The sequence below is a fragment of the Microtus pennsylvanicus genome, chromosome 7, assembly GCF_037038515.1.
Source record: "Microtus pennsylvanicus isolate mMicPen1 chromosome 7, mMicPen1.hap1, whole genome shotgun sequence".
Classification (NCBI taxonomy): Eukaryota; Metazoa; Chordata; class Mammalia; order Rodentia; family Cricetidae; genus Microtus; species Microtus pennsylvanicus.
In genome coordinates, this window is record NC_134585.1 from 61,707,568 (window position 1) to 61,731,587 (window position 24,020).

Consider the following 24,020-nt stretch of genomic DNA (forward strand, 5'->3'; position numbering starts at 1 on the left):
AGAGTTGCGGTGTATGTGCATGGAGCATAGTGAAGTGGGTGTGATCCTAATGCAGAGTAAAGACAGTGTGTTCCTAGAGCAGAGTGAAAACAGTGTGTTCCTAGAGCAGAGTGAAGACAGTGTGTTCCTATTGCAGAGTGATGACAGTGTGTAACTAGAGCAGAGTGAAAACAGTGTATTCCTAACGCAGAGTGAAGACTGCGTGATCCTAATGCAGAGTGAAGACAGTGTGTTCCTAGAAGTGAAGAAAGTATGTTCCTAACGCAGAGTGAAGACAGTGTGTCCTAATGCAGAGTTGCGGTGTATGTGCATGGAGCATAGTAAAGACAGTGTGTTCCTAGAGCAGGGTGAAGACAGTGTGTTCCAAGAGCAGAGTGAAGACAGTGTGTTCCTAATGCAGAGTTGCGGTGTATGTGCATGGAGCAGAGTGAAGACAGTGTGATCCTAATCCAGAGTGAAGACAGTGTGTTCCTAGAGCATAGTTGCGGTGTATGTGCATGGAGCACAGTGAAGACCGTGTGTTCCTAACGGAGAGTGAAGACAGTGTGTTCCTAAAGCATAGGAAGACAGTGTGTTCCTACAGCAGAGTAAAAACAGTGTGTTCCTAGAGCAGAGTGAAGACAGTGTGTTCCTAATGCAGAGTAAAGACAGTGTGTTCCTAACGCAGAGTTGCAATGTATGTGCATGGAGCAAAGTGAAGACAGTGTGTTCCTAGAGCAGAGTTGCGGTGTCCGTGCATTGAGCAGAGTGAAAACAGTGTTATCCTAACTCAGAGTGAAGACAGTGTGTTCCTAACGCAAATTGAAGACTGTGTTTTCCTAATGCAGAGTGAAGATAGTGTGTTCCTAATGTAGAGTGAAAAGAGTGTGTTTCCAGAGCAGAGTGAAGACAGTGTGTTCCTAGAGGAGAGTGAAGACAGTGTGTTCCTAGAGCAGAGTGAAGACAGTGTGTTCCTATTGCAGAGTGAAGACAGTGTGTTCCAAGAGCAGAGTGAAAACAGTGTGTTCCTAGATCAGAGTGAAGACAGTGTGTTCCTAGAGCAGGGTGAAGACAGTGTGTTCCTATTGCAGAATGAAGACAGTGTGTTCCTAGACCAGAGTGAAAACAGTGTATTCCTAACGCAGAGTGAAGACAGCGTGATCCTAATGCAGAGTGAAAACAGTGTGTTCCTATAAGAATTGAAGAAAGTATGTTCCTAACGCAAAGTGAAGACAGTGTGTCCTAACGCAGAGTTGCGGTGTATGTGCATGGAGCAGAGTGAAGACAGTGTGTTGCTAATGCAGAGTGAAGACAGTATGTTCCTGGAGCAGAATGAACACAGAGTGTTCCTATAGCAGAGTGAAGACAGTGTGTTCCTATTGCAGAGTGAAGACAGTGTGTTCCTAGAGCAGAGTGAATACAGTGTATTCCTAACGCAGAGTGAAGACAGCGAGATCCTAAAGCAGAGGGAAGACAGTGTGTTCCTAGAAGAAGTGAAGTAAGTATGTTCCTAACGCAGAGTGAAGACAGTGTGTTCTTAACGCAGAGTTGCTGTGTATGTGCATGAAGCAGAGTGAAGTCAGTGTGTTCCTAGAGCAGAGTGAAGACAATGTGTTCCTAGAGCAGAGTGAAGACAGTGTGTTCCTAAAGCAGAGTTGCGGTGTATGTGCATGGAACAGAGTGAAAACAGTGTGTTCCTATTGCAGAGTCAAGACAGTGTGTTCCTAATACAGAGTGAAGACAGTATGTTCCTGGAGCAGAGTGAAGACAGAGTGTTCCTAGAGCAGAGTGAAGACAGTGTTTTCCTAATACAGAGTGAAGACAGTATGTTCCTGGAGCCGAGTGAACACAGAGTGTTCCTAGAGCAGAGTGAAGACAGTGTGTTCATAAGCAGAGTGAAGACAGTGTGTTCCTAGAGCAGAGTGAAGACAGTGTGTTCCTAGAGCAGAGTGAAGACAGTGTGTTCCTAGAGCAGAGTTCCGGTGTATGTGCATGGAGCATAGTAAAGACAGTGTGTTCCTAGAGCAGAGAGAAGACAGTGTGTTCCAAGAGCAGAGTGAAGACAGTGTGTTCCTACAGCAGATTGAAAACAGTGTGTTCCTAACGCAAAGTGAAGACAGTGCGTTCCTAAAGCAGAGTGAAGTCATTGTGTTCCTAATGCAGAGTGAAGACAGTGTGATACTAATGCAGAGTGAGACAGTGTGTTCCCAATGCAGAGTGAAGACAGTGTGTTCCTAGAGCAGAGTGAAGACAGTGTGTTCCTAGAGCAGAGTGAAGACAGTGTGTTCCTAATGCAGAGTGAAGACAGTGTGTTCGTATCGCAGAGTTGCAGTGTATGTGCATGGAGCAGAGTGAAGACAGTTTGTTTTTAGAGCAGAGTGAAGACAGTATGTTCCTAGAGCAGAGTGAAGACAGAGTGTTCCTAGAGCAGAGTGAAGACAGTGTGTTCCTAACGCAGAGTGAAGAGAGTGTGTTCCTAATCAGATTGAAGATAGTGTGTTCCTAGAGCAGAGTGAAGACAGTGTGTTCCTGGAGCCGAGTGAACACAGAGTGTTCCTAGAGCAGAGTGAAGACAGTGTGTTCATAAGCAGAGTGAAGACAGTGTGTTCCTATAGCAGAGTGAATACAGTGTGTTCCTAGAGTAGAGTGAAGACAGTGCATTTCTAATGTAGAATTCCGATTTATGTGCATGGAGCAGAGTGAAGACAGTGTGATCCTAATGCAGAGTGAAGACAGTGTGTTCCTAACGCAGAGTGAAGACAGTTTGTCCTGATGCAGAGTTGCGGTGTATGTTCATGGAGCAGAGTAAAGACAGTGTGTTGCTAAAGCAGAGTGAAGACAGTCTGTTTCTAATGCAGAGTGAAGACAGTGTGTTCCTAACGCAGTTGCTGTGGATCTGCATGGAGCAGAGTGAAGACAGTGTGTTTTTAATGCAGAGTGAAGACAGTATGTTCCTAGAGCGTAGTGAAGACAGTGTGTTCCTAGAGCAGAGGGAAGACAGTGTGTTCCTATCGCAGAGCTGCAGTATGTGCATGGAGCAGAGTGAAGACAGTGTGTTTCTAGAGCAGAGTGACGACAGTGTGTTCCTAGAGCAGAGTGAAGACAGTGTGTTCATAAAGCAGAGTGAAGACAGTGTGTTCCTAATGCAGAGTGAAGACATTGTGATCCTAAGGCAGAGTGATGACAGTGTGTTCCTAGAGCAGAGTGAAAACAGTGTGTTCCTAATGCAGAGTGAAGACAGTGTGTTCCTAGAGCAGTGTGAAGACAGTGTGTTCCTAACGCAGAGTTGTCTTGTATTTGCATGGAGCAGAGTGAAGACAGTGTGATCCTAATGCAGAGTGAAGACAGTATGTTCCTGGAGCAGAGTGAAGACAGATGTTCCTAGAGCAGAGTGAAGACCGAGTGTTCCTAGAGCAGAGTGAAGACAGTGTGTTCCTAGAGCAGAGTGAAGACAGTATGTTTCTTGGGCAGAGTGAAAACAGTGTGTTCCTAAAGCAGAGAAAAGACAGTATGTTCCTAGAGCAGAGTTCAACCAGTGTGTTCTTAATGTAGAGTGAAAAGAGTGTGTTCTTAGAGCAGAGTGAAGAGAGTGTTTTCCTAATGCAGAGTTGCGGTGTATGTGCATGGAGCAGAGTGAAGACAGTGTGATCCTAATGCAGAATGAAGACAGTATGTTCCTAGAGCAGAGTAAATACAGTGTGTTCCTGAGCAGAGTGAAGACAGTGTGTCCTAGAGCAGAGTGAAGACAGTGTGTTCCTAGAGCAGTTGAAGACAGTGTGTTCCTAGAGCACAGTGAAGACAGACTGTTCCTAGAACATAGTGAAAACAGTGTATTCCTAACGCAGAGTGAAGACAGCATGATTATAATGCAGAGTGAAGACAGTGTGTTCCTAGAAGAAGTGAAGAAAGTATGTTCCTAACGCAGAGTGAAGAGGGTGTGTCCTATTGCAGAGTGAAGACAGTATGTTTCTAACTCAGAGTGAAGACAGTGTGTTCCTAACGCAGACTTGCTGTGTATGTGCATGGAGCAGAGTGAAGACAGTGTGTTTTTAATGCAGAGTGAAGACAGTATGTTCCTAGAGCAGAGTGAAGACAGTGTGTTCCTAAGCAGAGTGAAGACGTGTGTTCCTAGAGCAGAGTGAAGACAGAGTGTTCCTAGAGCAGAGTGAAGACAGTGTGTTCCTAGAGCAGGGTGAAATCAGTGTGTTCTTATCGCAGTGTTGCAGTGTATGTCCGTGGAGCAGAGTGAAGACAGTGTGTTTCTAGAGCAGAGTGATGACAGTGTGTTCCTAGAGCAGAGTGAAGACAGTGTGTTCCTAAAGCAGAGTGAAGACAGTGTGTTCCTAAAGCAGAGTGAAGACAGTGTGTTCCTAATGCAGAGTGAAGACATTGTGATCCTAATGCAGAGTGAAGACATTGTGTTCCTAGAGCAGAGTGAAAATAGTGTGTTCCTAATGCAGATTGAAGATAGTGTGTTCCTAGAGCAGTGTGAAGACAGTGTGTTCCTAATGCAGAGTTGTCTTGTATGTGCATGGAGCAGAGTGAAGTCAGTGTGATCCTAATGCAGAGTGAAGAAAGTATTTTCCTAATGAGGAGTGAAGACAGTGTGTCCTAACGCAGAGTTGCGGTGTATGTGCATGGAGCAGAGTGAAGACAGAGTGAAGACAGTGTGTTCCTAGAGCAGAGTGAAGAAATTATGTTCCTAACGCAGAGTGAAGACAGTGTGTTCCTAACGCAGAGTTGCGGTGTATGTGCATGGAGCAGAATGAAGTCAGTGTGTTTCTAGAGCAGAGTGAAGACAATATGTTCCTAGAGCAGAGTGAAGACAGTGTGTTCCTAACGCAGAGTTGCGGTGTATGTGCATGGAGCAGAGTGAAGACAGTGTGATCCTAATCCAGAGTGAAGACAGTGTGTTCCTAGAGCAGAGTGAAAACAGTGTGTTCCTATTGCAGAGTGAAGACAGTGTGTTCCTAATGCAGAGTGAAGACAGTGTGTTCCTGGAGGAGAGTGAATACAGATGTTCCTAGAGCAGAGTGAAGACAGTGTGTTCCTAATGCAGAGTGAAGACAGTATGTTCCTGGAGCAGAGTGAACACAGAGTGTTCCTAGAGCAGAGTGAAGACAGTGTGTTCCTACAGCAGAGTGAAGACAGTGTGTTCGTATCGCAGAGTTGCAGTGTATGTGCATGGAGCATTGTGAAGACAGTTTGTTCCTAGAGCAGAGTGAAGACAGTGTGTTCCTAGAGCAGAGTGAAGACAGTGTGTTCCTAACGCAGAGTGAAGACAGTGTGTTCGATCGCAGCGTTGCAGTGTATGTGCATGGAGCAGAGTGAAGACAGTTTGTTCCTAGAGCAGAGTGAAGACAGAATGTTCCTAGAGCAGAGTGAAGACAGTGTGTTCCTAAAGCAGAGTGAAGACAGTGTGTTCCTAATGCAGAGTGAAGACAGTGTGTTCCTAATGCAGAGTGAAGATAGTGTGTTCCTAGAGCAGAGTAAAGATATTGTGTTCCTAGAGCAGAGTGAAGACAGTGTGTTACTATAGCAGTGTGAATACAGTGTGTTCCTAGAGCAGAGGAAAGACAGTGTGTTTCTAATGTAGAGTTGCGATGTATGTCCATGGAGCAGAGTGAAGACAGTGTGTTCCTAGAGCAGAGTGAAGACATTGTGTTCCTAGAGCAGAGTGAAGACAGTGTGTTCCTAGAGCAGAGTGAAGACAGTGTGTTCCTAACGCAGAGTGAAGACAGTGTGTTCCTAGAGCAGAGTGAACACAGTATGTTCCTAACGCAGAGTGAAGACAGTGTGTCCTAACGCAGAGTTGCGGTGTATGTGCATGGAGCAGAGTGAAGACAGTGTGTTGCTAACGCAGAGTGAAGACAGTATGTTCCTAACGCAGAGTGAAGACAGTGTGTTCCTATCGCAGACTTGCTGTGTATGTGCATGGAGCAGAGTGAAGTCAGTTTGTTCCTAGAGCAGAGTGAAGACAATGTGTTCCTAGAGCAGAGTGAAGACAGTGTGGTCCTAACACAGAGTTGCGGTGTATTTGCACTGAGCAGAGTGAAGACAGTGTGTTCCTTCTGAGCAGAGTGTAGACTGTGTGTACCTAACGCAGAGTGAAGACAGTGTGTTCCTAGAGCAGAGTGAACACAGTATGTTCCTAACGCAGAGTGAAGACAGTGTGTCCTAACGCAGAGTTGCGGTGTATGTGCATGGAGCAGAGTGAAGACAGTGTGTTCCTAACGCAGAGTGGGACAGTGTGTTCCTAGAGCAGAGTGAAGACAGTGTGTTACTATAGCAGAGTGAATACAGTGTGTTCCTAGAGTAGAGTGAAGACAGTGTGTTTCTAATGTAGAGTTGCGATGTATGTGCATGGAGCAGAGAGAAGACAGTGTGATCCATATGCAGAATGAAGACAGTGTGTTCCTAGAGCAGAGTGAAGACAGTGTGTTCCTAGAGCAGAGTTGCAGTATGTGCATGGAGCATAGTGAGGACAGTGTGTTCCTAATCAGAGTGAAGACAGTGTGTTCCTAGAGCAGATTGAAGACAGTGTGTTCCTAATGCAGAGTGAAGACAGTGTGTTCCTAATGCAGAGTGAAGACATTGTGATCCTAATGCAGAGTGAAGACAGTGTCTTCCTAGAGCAGAGTGAAAACAGTGTGTTCCTAATGCAGAGTGAAGACAGTGTGTTCCTAGAGCAGTGTGAAGACAGTGTGTTCCTAACGCAGAGTTGTCTTGTATGTGCGTGGAGGAGAGTGAAGACAGTGTGATCCTAATGCAGAGTGAAGACAGTGTGTTCCTAATGCAGAGTGAAGACAGTGTGTTCCTAATGCAGAGTGAAGACATTGTGATCCTAATGCAGAGTGAAGACACTGTGTTCCTAGAGCAGAGTGAAAACAGTGTGTTCCTAACGCAAAGTGAAGACAGTGTGTTCCTAATGCAGAGTGAAGACAGTGCGCTCTTAATGTAGAGTGAAAAGAGTGTGTTCCTAGAGCAGAGTGAAGAGAGTGTTTTCCTAATGCAGAGTTGCGGTGTATGTGCATATAGCATAGTGAAGACAGTTTGATCCTAAAGCAGAGTGAAGCCAGTGTGTTCCTAATGCAGAGTGAAGCCAGTGTGTTCCTAATGCAGAGTGAAGACATTGTGATCCTAAAGCAGAGTGAAGACAGTGTGTTCCTAATGCAGAGAGAAGACATTGTGATCCTAATTCAGAGTGAAGACAGTGTGTTCCTAGAGCAGAGTGAAGACAGTGTGGTCCTAGAGCAGAGTGAAGACAGTGTGTTCCTAAGCAGAGTGAAGACAGTGTGTTCCTAGAGTAGAGTGAAGAGAGTGTGTTCTTAATGTAGAGTGAAAAGAGTGTGTTCCTAGAGCAGAGTGAAGACAGTTTGTTCCTAATGCAGAGTTGCGGTGTAACTGCATGGAGCAGAGTGAAGACAGTGTGTTTTTAATGCAGAGTGAAGACAGTGTGTTCCTAGAGCAGAGTGAAGACAGTGTGGTCCTAGAGCAGAGTGAAGACAGTGTTTTCCTAGAGCAGAGTGAAGACAGTATGTTCCTAGAACAGAGTGAAAACAGTGTATTCCTAACGCAGAGTGAAGACAGCGTGATCGTAATGCAGAGTGAAGACAGTGTGTTCCTAGAAGAAGTGAAGAAAGTATGTTCCTATCGCAGAGTGAAGACCGTGTGTCCTAACGCAGAGTTGCGGTGTATGTGCATGGAGCAGAGTGAAGACAGTGTGTTGCTAACGCAGAGTGAAGACAGTATGTTTCTAAGGCAGAGTGCAGACAGTTTGTTCCTAACGCAGAGTTGCTGTGTATGTGCATGGTGCAGAGTAAAGACAGTGTGATCCTAGAGCAGAGTAAAGACAGTGTGTTCCTAGAGCAGAGTAAATACATTGTGTTTCTAGAGCAGAGTGAACACAGTGTGTTATTAATGCAGAGTGAAAAGAGTGTGTTCCTAGAGTAGAGTGAAGACAGTGTGTGTCTAATGTAGAGTTGTGATGTATGTGCATGGAGCAGAGTGAAGACAGTGTGATCCTAATGCAGAGTGAAGACAGTGTGTTCCTAGATCAGAGTGTAAACAGTGTGTTCCTCCAGCAGGGTTGCGGTGTATTTGCATGGACCATAGTGAAGACCGTGTGTTCCTAACGCAGAGTAAAAACAGTGTGTTCCTAGAGCAGAGTGAAGACAGTGTGTTCCTAATGCAGAGTGAAGACAGTGTGTTCCTAACGCAGAGTTCCAGTGTATGTGCATGGAGCAAAGTGAAGACAGTGTGTTTCTAGAGCAGAGTTGCGGTGTACGTGTATGGAGCAGAGTGAAAACTGTGTTTTCCTAACGCAGAGTGAAGACAGTGTGTTCCTAATGTAGAGTGAATAGAGTGTGTTCCTAGAGCAGAGTGAAGACAGTGTGTTTCTAATGTAGAGTGAAGACAGTATGTTCCTAGAGCAGAGGGAAGACAGTGTGATCCTAATGCAGAGTGAAGACAGTGTGTTCCCAGTGCAGAGTGAAAAGAGTGTGTTCCTAATGCAGAGTGAAGACAGTGTGTTCCTAGAGCAGAGGGAAGACAGTGTGATCCTAATGCAGAGTGAAGAGAGTATGTTCCTAGAGCAGACTGAATACAGTGTGTTCTTATTGCAGAGGGAAGACAGTGTGTTCCTAATGCAGAGTGAAGACAGTATGTTCCTAGAGCAGAGTGAAGACAGTGTGTTCCTAGAGCAGAGGGAAGACAGTGTGTTCCTATCGCAGAGTTGCAGTATGTGCATGGAGCAGAGTGAAGACAGTGTGTTTCTAGAGCAGAGTGACGACAGTGTGTTCCTAGAGCAGAGTGAAGACAGTGTGTTCCTAAAGCAGAGTGAAGACAGTGTGTTCCTAATGCAGAGTGAAGACAGTTTGTTCCTATTGCAGAGTGAAGACATTGTGATCCTAATGCAGAGTGAAGACAGTGTGTTCCTAGAGCAGATTGAAAACAGTGTGTTCCTAGAGCAGAGTGAAAACAGTGTATTCCTAAGCAGAGTTGCCGTGTATGTGCATGGAGCAGAGTGAAGACAGTGTGTTCCTAGAGCAGAGTAAAGACAGTGTGTTCCTAGAGCAGAGTGAAGACAGTGTGTTCCTAACGCAGAGTTGCCGTGTATGTGCATGGAGCAGAGTGAAGACAGTGTGATCCTAATCCAGAGTGAAGACAGAGTGTTCCTAGAGCAGAGTGAAGACAGTGTGTTCCTAAAGCAGAGTGAAGACAGTGTGTTCCTAATGCAGAGTGAAGACAGTATGTTCCTGGAGCAGAGTGAACACAGAGTGTTCCTAGAGCAGAGTGAAGACAGTGTGTTCCTAAGCAGAGTGAAGACAGTGTGTTCCTAGAGTAGAGTGAAGAGAGTGTGTTCTTAATGTAGAGTGAAAAGAGTGTGTTCCTAGAGCAGAGTGAAGACAGTGTGTTCCTAATGCAGAGTTGCGGTGTATGTGCATGGAGCAGAGTGAAGACAGTGTGTTTTTAATGCAGAATGAAGACAGTGTCTTCCTAGAGCAGAGTGAAAACAGTGTGTTCCTAGAGCAGAGTGAAGACAGTGTGTTCCTAGAGCAGAGTGAAGACAGTGTGTTCCTAGAGCAGAGTGAAGACAGAGTGTTCCAAGAGCAGAGTGAAGACCGTGTGTCCTAATGCAGAGTTGCGGTGTATGTGCATGGAGCAGAGTGAAGACAGTGTGTTGCTAACACAGAGTGAAGACAGTATGTTTCTAAGGCAGAGTGCAGACAGTTTGTTCCTAAGGCAGAGTTGCTGTGTATGTGCATGGTGCAGAGTGAAGACAGTGTGATCCTAGAGCAGATTAAAGACAGTGTGTTCCTAGAGCAGAGTAAATACATTGTGTTTCTAGAGCAGAGTGAACACAGTGTGTTATTAATGCAGAGTGGAAAGAGTGTGTTCCTAGAGTAGAGTGAAGACATTGTGTGTCTAATGTAGAGTTGTGATGTATGTGCATGGAGCAGAGTGAAGACAGTGTGATCCTAATGCAGAGTGAAGACAGTGTGTTCCTAGAGCAGAGTGAAGACAGTGTGTTCCTAATGCAGAGTGAAGACAGTGTGTTCCTAATGCAGAGTGAAGACATTGTGATCCTAATGCAGAGTGAAGACAGTGTGTTCCTAGAGCAGAGAGAAAACAGTGTGTTCCTAATGCAGAGTGAAGACAGTGTGTTCTTAGAGCAGTGTGAAGACAGTGTGTTCCTAACGCAGAGTTGTCTTGTATGTGCGTGGAGGAGAGTGAAGACAGTGTGATCCTAATGCAGAGTGAAGACTGTGTGTTCCTAATGCAGAGTGAAGACAGTGTGTTCCTAATGCAGAATGAAGACATTGTGATCCTAATGCAGAGTGAAGACACTGTGTTCCTAGAGCAGAGTGAAAACAGTGTGTTCCTAACGCAAAGTGAAGACAGTGTGTTCCTAATGCAGAGTGAAGACAGTGCGTTCTTAATGTAGAGTGAAAAGAGTGTGTTCCTAGAGCAGAGTGAAGAGAGTGTTTTCCTAATGCAGAGTTGCGGTGTATGTGCATGGAGCATAGTGAAGACAGTTTGATCCTAAAGCAGAGTGAAGACATTGTGTTCCTAATGCAGAGTGAAGACAGTGTGTTCCTAAGGCAGAGTGAAGACATTGTGATCCTAATGCAGAGTGAAGACAGTGTGTTCCTAATGCAGAGTGAAGACATTGTGATCCTAATGCAGAGTGAAGACAGTGTGTTCCTAGAGCAGAGTGAAGACAGTGTGGTCATAGAGCAGAGTGAAGACAGTGTGTTCCTAGAGCAGAGTGAAGAGAGTGTGTTCCTACGGCAGAGAGAAGACAGTGTGGTACTAATGCAGATTGAAGGCAGTATGTTCCTAGAGCAGAGTGAAGACAGTGTGTTCCTGAGCAGAGTGAAGACAGTGTGTTCCTAGAGCAGAGTGAAGACAGCGTGTTCCTAAGCAGAGTGAAGACAGTGTGTTCCTAGAGTAGAGTGAAGAGAGTGTGTTCTTAATGTAGAGTGAAAAGAGTGTGTTCCTAGAGCAGAGTGAAGACAGTGTGTTCCTAATGCAGAGTTGCTGTGTATGTGCATGGAGCAGAGTGAAGACAGTGTGTTTTTAATGCAGAGTGAAGACAATGTGTTCCTAGAGAAGAGTGAAGACAGTGTGATCCTAGAGCAGAGTAAAGACAGTGTGTTCCTAGAGCAGAGTAAATACATTGTGTTTCTAGAGCAGAGTGAACACAGTGTGTTATTAATGCAGAGTGAAAAGAGTATGTTCCTAGAGTAGAGTGAAGACAGTGTGTGTCTAATATAGAGTTGTGATGTATGTGCATGGAGCAGAGTGAAGACAGTGTGATCCTAATGCAGAGTGAAGACAGTGTGTTCCTATATCAGAGTGTAGACAGTGTGTTCCTCGAGCAGGGTTGCGGTGTATTTGCATGGACCATAGTGAAGACCGTGTGTTCCTAACGCAGTGTAAAAACAGTGTGTTCCTAGAGCAGAGTGAAGACAGTGTGTTCCTAATGCAGAGTGAAGACAGTGTGTTCCTAACGCAGAGTACCAGTGTATGTGCATGGAGCAAAGTGAAGACAGTGTGTTTCTAGAGCAGAGTTCCGGTGTACGTGCATGGAGCAGAGTGAAAACAGTGTTTTCCTAACGCAGAGTGAAGACAGTGTGTTCCTAATGCAGAGGGAAGACAGTGCGTTCTTAATGTAGAGTGAAAAGAGTGTGTTCCTAGAGCAGAGTGAAGACAGTGTGTTTCTAATGTAGAGTGAAGACAGTATGTTCCTAGAGCAGAGGGAAGACAGTGTGATCCTAATGCAGAGTGAAGACAGTGTGTTCCCAGAGCAGAGTGAAAAGAGTGTGTTCCTAATGCAGAGTGAAGACAGTGTGTTCCTAGAGCAGAGAGAAGACAGTGTGTTCCTAGAGGAGAGTGAAGAGAGTGTGTTCCTAGAGCAGACTGAATACAGTGTGTTCCTATTGCAGAGTGAAGACAGTGTGTTCCTAATGCAGAGTGAAGACAGTATGTTCCTAGAGCAGAGTGAAGACAGTGTGTTCCTAGAGCAGAGGGAAGACATTGTGTTCCTATCGCAGAGTTGCAGTTTGTGCATGGAGCAGAGTGAAGACAGTGTGTTTCTAGAGCAGAGTGACGACAGTGTGTTCCTAGAGCAGAGTGAAGACAGTATGTTCCTAAAGCAGAGTGAAGACAGTGTGTTCCTAATGCAGAGTGAAGACAGTATGTTCCTATTGCAGAGTGAAGACATTGTGATCCTAATGCAGAGTGAAGACAGTGTGTTCCTAGAGCAGAGTGAAAACAGTGTGTTCCTAGAGCAGAGTGAAAACAGAGTGTTCCTAAAGCAGAGTTGCCGTGTATGTGCATGGAGCAGAGTGAAGACAGTGTGTTCCTAGAACAGAGTAAAGACAATGTGTTCCTAGAGCAGAGTGAAGACAGTGTGTTCCTAACGCAGAGTTGCCGTGTATGTGCATGGAGCAGAGTGAAGACAGTGTGATCCTAATCCAGAGTGAAGACAGTGTGTTCCTAGAGCAGAGTGAAGACAGTGTGTTCCTAAAGCAGAGTGAAGACAGTGTGTTCCTAATGCAGAGTGAAGACAGTATGTTCCTGGAGCAGAGTGAACACAGAGTGTTCCTAGAACAGAGTGAAGACAGTGTGTTCCTAAGCAGAGTGAAGACAGTGTGTTCCTAGAGCAGAGTGAAGAGAGTGTGTTCTTAATGTAGAGTGAAAAGAGTGTGTTCCTAGAGCAGAGTGAAGACAGTGTGTTCCTAATGCAGAGTTGCGGTGTATGTGCATGGAGCAGAGTGAAGACAGTGTGTTTTTAATGCAGAGTGAAGACAGTGTGTTCCTAGAGCAGAGTGAAAACAGTGTGTTCCTAGTGCAGAGTGAAGACAGTGTGTTGCTAGAGCAGAGTGAAGACAGTGTGTTCCTAGAGCAGAGTGAAGACAGTGTGTTCCAAGAGCAGAGTGAAGACCGTGTGTCCTAATGCAGAGCTGCGGTGTATGTGCATGGAGCAGAGTGAAGACAGTGTGTTGCTAACGCAGAGTGAAGACAGTATGTTTCTCAGGCAGAGTGCAGACAGTTTGTTCCTAACGCAGAGTTGCTGTGTATGTGCATGGTGCAGAGTGAAGACAGTGTGATCCTAGAGCAGAGTAAAGATAGTGTGTTCCTAGAGCAGAGTAAATAAATTGTGTTTCTAGAGCAAGTGAACACAGTGTGTTATTAATGCAGAGTGAAAAGAGTGTGTTCCTAGAGTAGAGTGAAGACAGTGTGTGTCTAATGTAGAGTTGTGATGTATGTGCATGGAGCAGAGTGAAGACAGTGTGATCCTAATGCAGAGTGAAGACAGTGTGTTCCTAGAACAGAGTGAAGACATTGTGATCCTAATGCAGAGTGAAGACAGTGTGTTCCTAGAGCAGAGAGAAAACAGTGTGTTCCTAATGCAGAGTGAAGACAGTGTGTTCCTAGAGCAGTGTGAAGACAGTGTGTTCCAAACGCAGAGTTGTCTTGTATGTGCGTGGAGAAGAGTGAAGACAGTGTGTTCCTAATGCAGAGTGAAGACAGTGTGTTCCTAATGCAGAGTGAAGACATTGTGATCCTATGCAGAGTGAAAACACTGTGTTCCTAGAGCAGAGTGAAAACAGTGTGTTCCTAACGCAAAGTGAAGACAGTGTGTTCCTAATGCAGAGGGAAGACAGTGCGTTCTTAATGTAGAATGAAAAGAGTGTGTTCCTAGAGCAGAGTGAAGAGAGTGTTTTCCTAATGCAGAGTTGCGGTGTATGTGCATGGAGCATAGTGAAGACAGTTTGATCCTAAAGCAGAGTGAAGACAGTGTGTTCCTAATGCAGAGTGAAGACAGTGTGTTCCTAATGCAGAGTGAAGACATTGTGATCCTAAAGCAGAGTGAAGACAGTGTGTTCCTAATGAAGAGTGAAGACAGTGTGGTCCTAGAGCAGAGTGAAGAAGGTGTGTTCCTAGAGCAGAGTGAAGACAGTATGTTCCTAAAGCAGAGTGAAGACAGTGTGTTCCTAGAGCAGAGGGAAGACATTGTGTTCCTATGGCAGAGTTGCAGTTTGTGCATGGAGCAGAGTGAAGACAGTGTGTTTCTAGAGCAGAGTGACGACAGTGTGTTCCTAGAGCAGAGTGAAGACAGTATGTTCCTAAAGCAGAGTGAAGACAGTGTGTTCCTAATGCAGAGTGAAGACAGTATGTTCCTATTGCAGAGTGAAGACATTTGATCCTAATGCAGAGTGAAGACAGTGTGTTCCTAGAGCAGAGTGAAAACAGTGTGTTCCTAGAGCAGAGTGAAAACAGTGTGTTCCTAAAGCAGAGTTGCCGTGTATGTGCATGGAGCAGAGTGAAGACAGTGTGTTCCTAGAACAGAGTAAAGACAATGTGTTCCTAGAGCAGGATGAAGACAGTGTGTTCCTAACGCAGAGTTGCCGTGTATGTGCATGGAGCAGAGTGAAGACAGTGTGATCCTAATGCAGAGTGAAGACAGTGTGTTCCTAGAACAGAGTGAAGACAGTGTGTTCCTAATGCAGAGTGAAGACAGTGTGTCGCTAGAGCAGAGTGAAGACATTGTGATCCTAATGCAGAGTGAAGACAGTGTGTTCCTAGAGCAGAGAGAAAACAGTGTGTTCCTAATGCAGAGTGAAGACAGTGTGTTCCTAGAGCAGTGTGAAGACAGTGTGTTCCAAACGCAGAGTTGTCTTGTATGTGCGTGGAGAAGAGTGAAGACAGTGTGTTCCTAATGCAGAGTGAAGACAGTGTGTTCCTAATGCAGAGTGAAGACATTGTGATCCTATGCAGAGTGAAAACACTGTGTTCCTAGAGCAGAGTGAAAACAGTGTGTTCCTAGAGCAGAGTGAAAACAGTGTGTTCCTAAAGCAGAGTTGCCGTGTATGTGCATGGAGCAGAGTGAAGACAGTGTGTTCCTAGAACAGAGTAAAGACAATGTGTTCCTAGAGCAGAATGAAGACAGTGTGTTCCTAACGCAGAGTTGCCGTGTATGTGCATGGAGCAGAGTGAAGACAGTGTGATCCTAATCCAGAGTGAAGACAGTGTGTTCCTAGAGCAGAGTGAAGACAGTGTGTTCCTAAAGCAGAGTGAAGACAGTGTGTTCCTAATGCAGAGTGAAGACAGTATGTTCCTGGAGCAGAGTGAACACAGAGTGTTCCTAGAACAGAGTGAAGACAGTGTGTTCCTAAGCAGAGTGAAGACAGTGTGTTCCTAGAGCAGAGTGAAGAGAGTGTGTTCTTAATGTAGAGTGAAAAGAGTGTGTTCCTAGAGCAGAGTGAAGACAGTGTGTTCCTAATGCAGAGTTGCGGTGTATGTGCATGGAGCAGAGTGAAGACAGTGTGTTTTTAATGCAGAGTGAAGACAGTGTGTTCCTAGAGCAGAGTGAAAACAGTGTGTTCCTAGTGCAGAGTGAAGACAGTGTGTTGCTAGAGCAGAGTGAAGACAGTGTGTTCCTAGAGCAGAGTGAAGACAGTGTGTTCCAAGAGCAGAGTGAAGACCGTGTGTCCTAATGCAGAGCTGCGGTGTATGTGCATGGAGCAGAGTGAAGACAGTGTGTTGCTAACGCAGAGTGAAGACAGTATGTTTCTCAGGCAGAGTGCAGACAGTTTGTTCCTAACGCAGAGTTGCTGTGTATGTGCATGGTGCAGAGTGAAGACAGTGTGATCCTAGAGCAGAGTAAAGATAGTGTGTTCCTAGAGCAGAGTAAATAAATTGTGTTTCTAGAGCAAGTGAACACAGTGTGTTATTAATGCAGAGTGAAAAGAGTGTGTTCCTAGAGTAGAGTGAAGACAGTGTGTGTCTAATGTAGAGTTGTGATGTATGTGCATGGAGCAGAGTGAAGACAGTGTGATCCTAATGCAGAGTGAAGACAGTGTGTTCCTAGAACAGAGTGAAGACAGTGTGTTCCTAATGCAGAGTGAAGACAGTGTGTCGCTAGAGCAGAGTGAAGACATTGTGATCCTAATGCAGAGTGAAGACAGTGTGTTCCTAGAGCAGAGAGAAAACAGTGTGTTCCTAATGCAGAGTGAAGACAGTGTGTTCCTAGAGCAGTGTGAAGACAGTGTGTTCCAAACGCAGAGTTGTCTTGTATGTGCGTGGAGAAGAGTGAAGACAGTGTGTTCCTAATGCAGAGTGAAGACAGTGTGTTCCTAATGCAGAGTGAAGACATTGTGATCCTATGCAGAGTGAAAACACTGTGTTCCTAGAGCAGAGTGAAAACAGTGTGTTCCTAACGCAAAGTGAAGACAGTGTGTTCCTAATGCAGAGGGAAGACAGTGCGTTCTTAATGTAGAATGAAAAGAGTGTGTTCCTAGAGCAGAGTGAAGAGAGTGTTTTCCTAATGCAGAGTTGCGGTGTATGTGCATGGAGCATAGTGAAGACAGTTTGATCCTAAAGCAGAGTGAAGACAGTGTGTTCCTAATGCAGAGTGAAGACAGTGTGTTCCTAATGCAGAGTGAAGACATTGTGATCCTAAAGCAGAGTGAAGACAGTGTGTTCCTAATGAAGAGTGAAGACAGTGTGGTCCTAGAGCAGAGTGAAGACAGTGTGTTCCTAGAGCAGAGTGAAGACAGTATGTTCCTAAAGCAGAGTGAAGACAGTGTGTTCCTAGAGCAGAGGGAAGACATTGTGTTCCTATCGCAGAGTTGCAGTTTGTGCATGGAGCAGAGTGAAGACAGTGTGTTTCTAGAGCAGAGTGACGACAGTGTGTTCCTAGAGCAGAGTGAAGACAGTATGTTCCTAAAGCAGAGTGAAGACAGTGTGTTCCTAATGCAGAGTGAAGACAGTATGTTCCTATTGCAGAGTGAAGACATTGTGATCCTAATGCAGAGTGAAGACAGTGTGTTCCTAGAGCAGAGTGAAAACAGTGTGTTCCTAGAGCAGAGTGAAAACAGTGTGTTCCTAAAGCAGAGTTGCCGTGTATGTGCATGGAGCAGAGTGAAGACAGTGTGTTCCTAGAACAGAGTAAAGACAATGTGTTCCTAGAGCAGAATGAAGACAGTGTGTTCCTAACGCAGAGTTGCCGTGTATGTGCATGGAGCAGAGTGAAGACAGTGTGATCCTAATCCAGAGTGAAGACAGTGTGTTCCTAGAGCAGAGTGAAGACAGTGTGTTCCTAAAGCAGAGTGAAGACAGTGTGTTCCTAATGCAGAGTGAAGACAGTATGTTCCTGGAGCAGAGTGAACACAGAGTGTTCCTAGAACAGAGTGAAGACAGTGTGTTCCTAAGCAGAGTGAAGACAGTGTGTTCCGAGAGCAGAGTGAAGAGAGTGTGTTCTTAATGTAGAGTGAAAAGAGTGTGTTCCTAGAGCAGAGTGAAGACAGTGTGTTCCTAATGCAGAGTTGCGGTGTATGTGCATGGAGCAGAGTGAAGACAGTGTGTTTTTAATGCAGAGTGAAGACAGTGTGTTCCTAGAGCAGAGTGAAAACAGTGTGTTCCTAGTGCAGAGTGAAGACAGTGTGTTGCTAGAGCAGAGTGAAGACAGTGTGTTCCTAGAGCAGAGTGAAGACAGTGTGTTCCAAGAGCAGAGTGAAGACCGTGTGTCCTAATGCAGAGCTGCGGTGTATGTGCATGGAGCAGAGTGAAGACAGTGTGTTGCTAACGCAGAGTGAAGACAGTATGTTTCTCAGGCAGAGTGCAGACAGTTTGTTCCTAACGCAGAGTTGCTGTGTATGTGCATGGTGCAGAGTGAAGACAGTGTGATCCTAGAGCAGAGTAAAGATAGTGTGTTCCTAGAGCAGAGTAAATAAATTGTGTTTCTAGAGCAAGTGAACACAGTGTGTTATTAATGCAGAGTGAAAAGAGTGTGTTCCTAGAGTAGAGTGAAGACAGTGTGTGTCTAATGTAGAGTTGTGATGTATGTGCATGGAGCAGAGTGAAGACAGTGTGATCCTAATGCAGAGTGAAGACAGTGTGTTCCTAGAACAGAGTGAAGACAGTGTGTTCCTAATGCAGAGTGAAGACAGTGTGTCGCTAGAGCAGAGTGAAGACATTGTGATCCTAATGCAGAGTGAAGACAGTGTGTTCCTAGAGCAGAGAGAAAACAGTGTGTTCCTAATGCAGAGTGAAGACAGTGTGTTCCTAGAGCAGTGTGAAGACAGTGTGTTCCAAACGCAGAGTTGTCTTGTATGTGCGTGGAGAAGAGTGAAGACAGTGTGTTCCTAATGCAGAGTGAAGACAGTGTGTTCCTAATGCAGAGTGAAGACATTGTGATCCTATGCAGAGTGAAAACACTGTGTTCCTAGAGCAGAGTGAAAACAGTGTGTTCCTAACGCAAAGTGAAGACAGTGTGTTCCTAATGCAGAGGGAAGACAGTGCGTTCTTAATGTAGAGTGAAAAGAGTGTGTTCCTAGAGCAGAGTGAAGAGAGTGTTTTCCTAATGCAGAGTTGCGGTGTATGTGCATGGAGCATAGTGAAGACAGTTTGATCCTAAAGCAGAGTGAAGACAGTGTGTTCCTAATGCAGAGTGAAGACAGTGTGTTCCTAATGCAGAGTGAAGACATTGTGATCCTAAAGCAGAGTGAAGACAGTGTGTTCCTAATGAAGAGTGAAGACAGTGTGGTCCTAGAGCAGAGTGAAGACAGTGTGTTCCTAGAGCAGAGTGAAGACAGTATGTTCCTAAAGCAGAGTGAAGACAGTGTGTTCCTAGAGCAGAGGGAAGACATTGTGTTCCTATCGCAGAGTTGCAGTTTGTGCATGGAGCAGAGTGAAGACAGTGTGTTTCTAGAGCAGAGTGACGACAGTGTGTTCCTAGAGCAGAGTGAAGACAGTATGTTCCTAAAGCAGAGTGAAGACAGTGTGTTCCTAATGCAGAGTGAAGACAGTATGTTCCTATTGCAGAGTGAAGACATTGTGATCCTAATGCAGAGTGAAGACAGTGTGTTCCTAGAGCAGAGTGAAAACAGTGTGTTCCTAGAGCAGAGTGAAAACAGAGTGTTCCTAAAGCAGAGTTGCCGTGTATGTGCATGGAGCAGAGTGAAGACAGTGTGTTCCTAGTACAGAGTAAAGACAATGTGTTCCTAGAGCAGAGTGAAGACAGTGTGTTCCTAACGCAGAGTTGCCGTGTATGTGCATGGAGCAGAGTGAAGACAGTGTGATCCTAATCCAGAGTGAAGACAGTGTGTTCCTAGAGCAGAGTGAAGACAGTGTGTTCCTAAAGCAGAGTGAAGACAGTGTGTTCCTAATGCAGAGTGAAGACAGTATGTTCCTGGAGCAGAGTGAACACAGAGTGTTCCTAGAACAGAGTGAAGACAGTGTGTTCCTAAGCAGAGTGAAGACAGTGTGTTCCTAGAGCAGAGTGAAGAGAGTGTGTTCTTAATGTAGAGTGAAAAGAGTGTGTTCCTAGAGCAGAGTGAAGACAGTGTGTTCCTAATGCAGAGTTGCGGTGTATGTGCATGGAGCAGAGTGAAGACAGTGTGTTTTTAATGCAGAGTGAAGACAGTGTGTTCCTAGAGCAGAGTGAAAACAGTGTGTTCCTAGTGCAGAGTGAAGACAGTGTGTTGCTAGAGCAGAGTGAAGACAGTGTGTTCCTAGAGCAGAGTGAAGACAGTGTGTTCCAAGAGCAGAGTGAAGACCGTGTGTCCTAATGCAGAGCTGCGGTGTATGTGCATGGAGCAGAGTGAAGACAGTGTGTTGCTAACGCAGAGTGAAGACAGTATGTTTCTCAGGCAGAGTGCAGACAGTTTGTTCCTAACGCAGAGTTGCTGTGTATGTGCATGGTGCAGAGTGAAGACAGTGTGATCCTAGAGCAGAGTAAAGATAGTGTGTTCCTAGAGCAGAGTAAATAAATTGTGTTTCTAGAGCAAGTGAACACAGTGTGTTATTAATGCAGAGTGAAAAGAGTGTGTTCCTAGAGTAGAGTGAAGACAGTGTGTGTCTAATGTAGAGTTGTGATGTATGTGCATGGAGCAGAGTGAAGACAGTGTGATCCTAATGCAGAGTGAAGACAGTGTGTTCCTAGAACAGAGTGAAGACAGTGTGTTCCTAATGCAGAGTGAAGACAGTGTGTCGCTAGAGCAGAGTGAAGACATTGTGATCCTAATGCAGAGTGAAGACAGTGTGTTCCTAGAGCAGAGAGAAAACAGTGTGTTCCTAATGCAGAGTGAAGACAGTGTGTTCCTAGAGCAGTGTGAAGACAGTGTGTTCCAAACGCAGAGTTGTCTTGTATGTGCGTGGAGAAGAGTGAAGACAGTGTGTTCCTAATGCAGAGTGAAGACAGTGTGTTCCTAATGCAGAGTGAAGACATTGTGATCCTATGCAGAGTGAAAACACTGTGTTCCTAGAGCAGAGTGAAAACAGTGTGTTCCTAACGCAAAGTGAAGACAGTGTGTTCCTAATGCAGAGGGAAGACAGTGCGTTCTTAATGTAGAGTGAAAAGAGTGTGTTCCTAGAGCAGAGTGAAGAGAGTGTTTTCCTAATGCAGAGTTGCGGTGTATGTGCATGGAGCATAGTGAAGACAGTTTGATCCTAAAGCAGAGTGAAGACAGTGTGTTCCTAATGCAGAGTGAAGACAGTGTGTTCCTAATGCAGAGTGAAGACATTGTGATCCTAAAGCAGAGTGAAGACAGTGTGTTCCTAATGAAGAGTGAAGACAGTGTGGTCCTAGAGCAGAGTGAAGACAGTGTGTTCCTAGAGCAGAGTGAAGACAGTATGTTCCTAAAGCAGAGTGAAGACAGTGTGTTCCTAGAGCAGAGGGAAGACATTGTGTTCCTATCGCAGAGTTGCAGTTTGTGCATGGAGCAGAGTGAAGACAGTGTGTTTCTAGAGCAGAGTGACGACAGTGTGTTCCTAGAGCAGAGTGAAGACAGTATGTTCCTAAAGCAGAGTGAAGACAGTGTGTTCCTAATGCAGAGTGAAGACAGTATGTTCCTATTGCAGAGTGAAGACATTGTGATCCTAATGCAGAGTGAAGACAGTGTGTTCCTAGAGCAGAGTGAAAACAGTGTGTTCCTAGAGCAGAGTGAAAACAGTGTGTTCCTAAAGCAGAGTTGCCGTGTATGTGCATGGAGCAGAGTGAAGACAGTGTGTTCCTAGAACAGAGTAAAGACAATGTGTTCCTAGAGCAGAGTGAAGACAGTGTGTTCCTAACGCAGAGTTGCCGTGTATGTGCATGGAGCAGAGTGAAGACAGTGTGATCCTAATCCAGAGTGAAGACAGTGTGTTCCTAGAGCAGAGTGAAGACAGTGTGTTCCTAAAGCAGAGTGAAGACAGTGTGTTCCTAATGCAGAGTGAAGACAGTATGTTCCTGGAGCAGAGTGAACACAGAGTGTTCCTAGAACAGAGTGAAGACAGTGTGTTCCTAAGCAGAGTGAAGACAGTGTGTTCCTAGAGCAGAGTGAAGAGAGTGTGTTCTTAATGTAGAGTGAAAAGAGTGTGTTCCTAGAGCAGAGTGAAGACAGTGTGTTCCTAATGCAGAGTTGCGGTGTATGTGCATGGAGCAGAGTGAAGACAGTGTGTTTTTAATGCAGAGTGAAGACAGTGTGTTCCTAGAGCAGAGTGAAAACAGTGTGTTCCTAGTGCAGAGTGAAGACAGTGTGTTGCTAGAGCAGAGTGAAGACAGTGTGTTCCTAGAGCAGAGTGAAGACAGTGTGTTCCAAGAGCAGAGTGAAGACCGTGTGTCCTAATGCAGAGCTGCGGTGTATGTGCATGGAGCAGAGTGAAGACAGTGTGTTGCTAACGCAGAGTGAAGACAGTATGTTTCTCAGGCAGAGTGCAGACAGTTTGTTCCTAACGCAGAGTTGCTGTGTATGTGCATGGTGCAGAGTGAAGACAGTGTGATCCTAGAGCAGAGTAAAGATAGTGTGTTCCTAGAGCAGAGTAAATAAATTGTGTTTCTAGAGCAAGTGAACACAGTGTGTTATTAATGCAGAGTGAAAAGAGTGTGTTCCTAGAGTAGAGTGAAGACAGTGTGTGTCTAATGTAGAGTTGTGATGTATGTGCATGGAGCAGAGTGAAGACAGTGTGATCCTAATGCAGAGTGAAGACAGTGTGTTCCTAGAACAGAGTGAAGACAGTGTGTTCCTAATGCAGAGTGAAGACAGTGTGTCGCTAGAGCAGAGTGAAGACATTGTGATCCTAATGCAGAGTGAAGACAGTGTGTTCCTAGAGCAGAGAGAAAACAGTGTGTTCCTAATGCAGAGTGAAGACAGTGTGTTCCTAGAGCAGTGTGAAGACAGTGTGTTCCAAACGCAGAGTTGTCTTGTATGTGCGTGGAGAAGAGTGAAGACAGTGTGTTCCTAATGCAGAGTGAAGACAGTGTGTTCCTAATGCAGAGTGAAGACATTGTGATCCTATGCAGAGTGAAAACACTGTGTTCCTAGAGCAGAGTGAAAACAGTGTGTTCCTAACGCAAAGTGAAGACAGTGTGTTCCTAATGCAGAGGGAAGACAGTGCGTTCTTAATGTAGAGTGAAAAGAGTGTGTTCCTAGAGCAGAGTGAAGAGAGTGTTTTCCTAATGCAGAGTTGCGGTGTATGTGCATGGAGCATAGTGAAGACAGTTTGATCCTAAAGCAGAGTGAAGACAGTGTGTTCCTAATGCAGAGTGAAGACAGTGTGTTCCTAATGCAGAGTGAAGACATTGTGATCCTAATGCAGAGTGAAGACAGTGTGTTCCTAATGAAGAGTGAAGACAGTGTGGTCCTAGAGCAGAGTGAAGACAGTGTGTTCCTAGAGCAGAGTGAAGACAGTGTGTTCCTATGGCAGAGTGAAGACAGTGTGTTCCTAATGCAGATTGAAGGCAGTATGTTCCTAGAGCAGAGTGAAGACAGTGTGTTCCTGAGCAGAGTGAAGACAGTGTGTTCCTAGAGCAGAGTGAAGACAGTGTGTTCCTAAGCAGAGTGAAGACAGTGTGTTCCTAGAGTAGAGTGAAGAGAGTGTGTTCTTAATGTAGAGTGAAAAGAGTGTGTTCCTAGAGCAGAGTGAAGACAGTGTGTTCCTAATGCAGAGTTGCGGTGTATGTGCATGGAGCAGAGTGAAGACAGTGTGTTTTTAATGCAGAGTGAAGACAGTGTGTTCCTAGAGTAGAGTGAAGACAGTGTGATCCTAGAGCAGAGTAAAGACAGTGTGTTCCTAGAGCAGAGTAAATACATTGTGTTTCTAGAGCAGAGTGAACACAGTGTGTTATTAATGCAGAGTGAAAAGAGTGTGTTCCTAGAGTAGAGTGAAGACAGTGTGTGTCTTATGTAGAGTAGTGATGTATGTGCATGGAGCAGAGTGAAGACAGTGTGATCGTAATGCAGAGTGAAGACAGTGTGTTCCTAGAGCAGAGTGAAGACAGTGTGTTCCTAATGCAGAGTGAAGACAGTGTGTTCCTAATGCAGAGTGAAGACATTGTGATCCTAATGCCCAGTGAAGACAGTGTGTTCCTAGAGCAGATAGAAAACAGTGTGTTCCTAATGCAGAGTGAAGACAGTGTGTTCCTAGAGCAGTGTGAAGACAGTGTGTTCCTAACGCAGAGTTGTCTTGTATGTGCGTGGAGGAGAGTGAAGACAGTGTGATCCTAATTCAGAGTGAAGACAGTGTGTTCCTAATGCAGAGTGAAGACAGTGTGTTCCTAATGCAGAGTGAAGACATTGTGATCCTAATGCAGAATGAAGACACTGTGTTCCTAGAGCAGAGTGAAAACAGTGTGTTCCTAACGCAAAGTGAAGACAGTGTGTTCCTAATGCAGAGTGAAGACAGTGCGTTCTTAATGTAGAGTGAAAAGAGTGTGTTCCTAGAGCAGAGTGAAGAGAGTGTTTTCCTAATGCAGAGTTGCGGTGAATGTGCATGGAGCATTGTGAAGACAGTTTGATCCTAAAGCAGAGTGAAGACAGTGTGTTCCTAATGCAGAGTGAAGACATTGTGTTCCTAATGCAGAGTGAAGACATTGTGATCTAATGCAGAGTGAAGACAGTGTGTTCCTAATGCAGAGTGAAGACATTGTGATCCTAATGCAGAGTGAAGACAATGTGTTCCTAGAGCAGAGTGAAGACAGTGTGGTCCTAGAGCAGAGTGAAGACAGTGTGTTCCTAGAGCAGAGTGAAGACAGTGTGGTCCTATGGCAG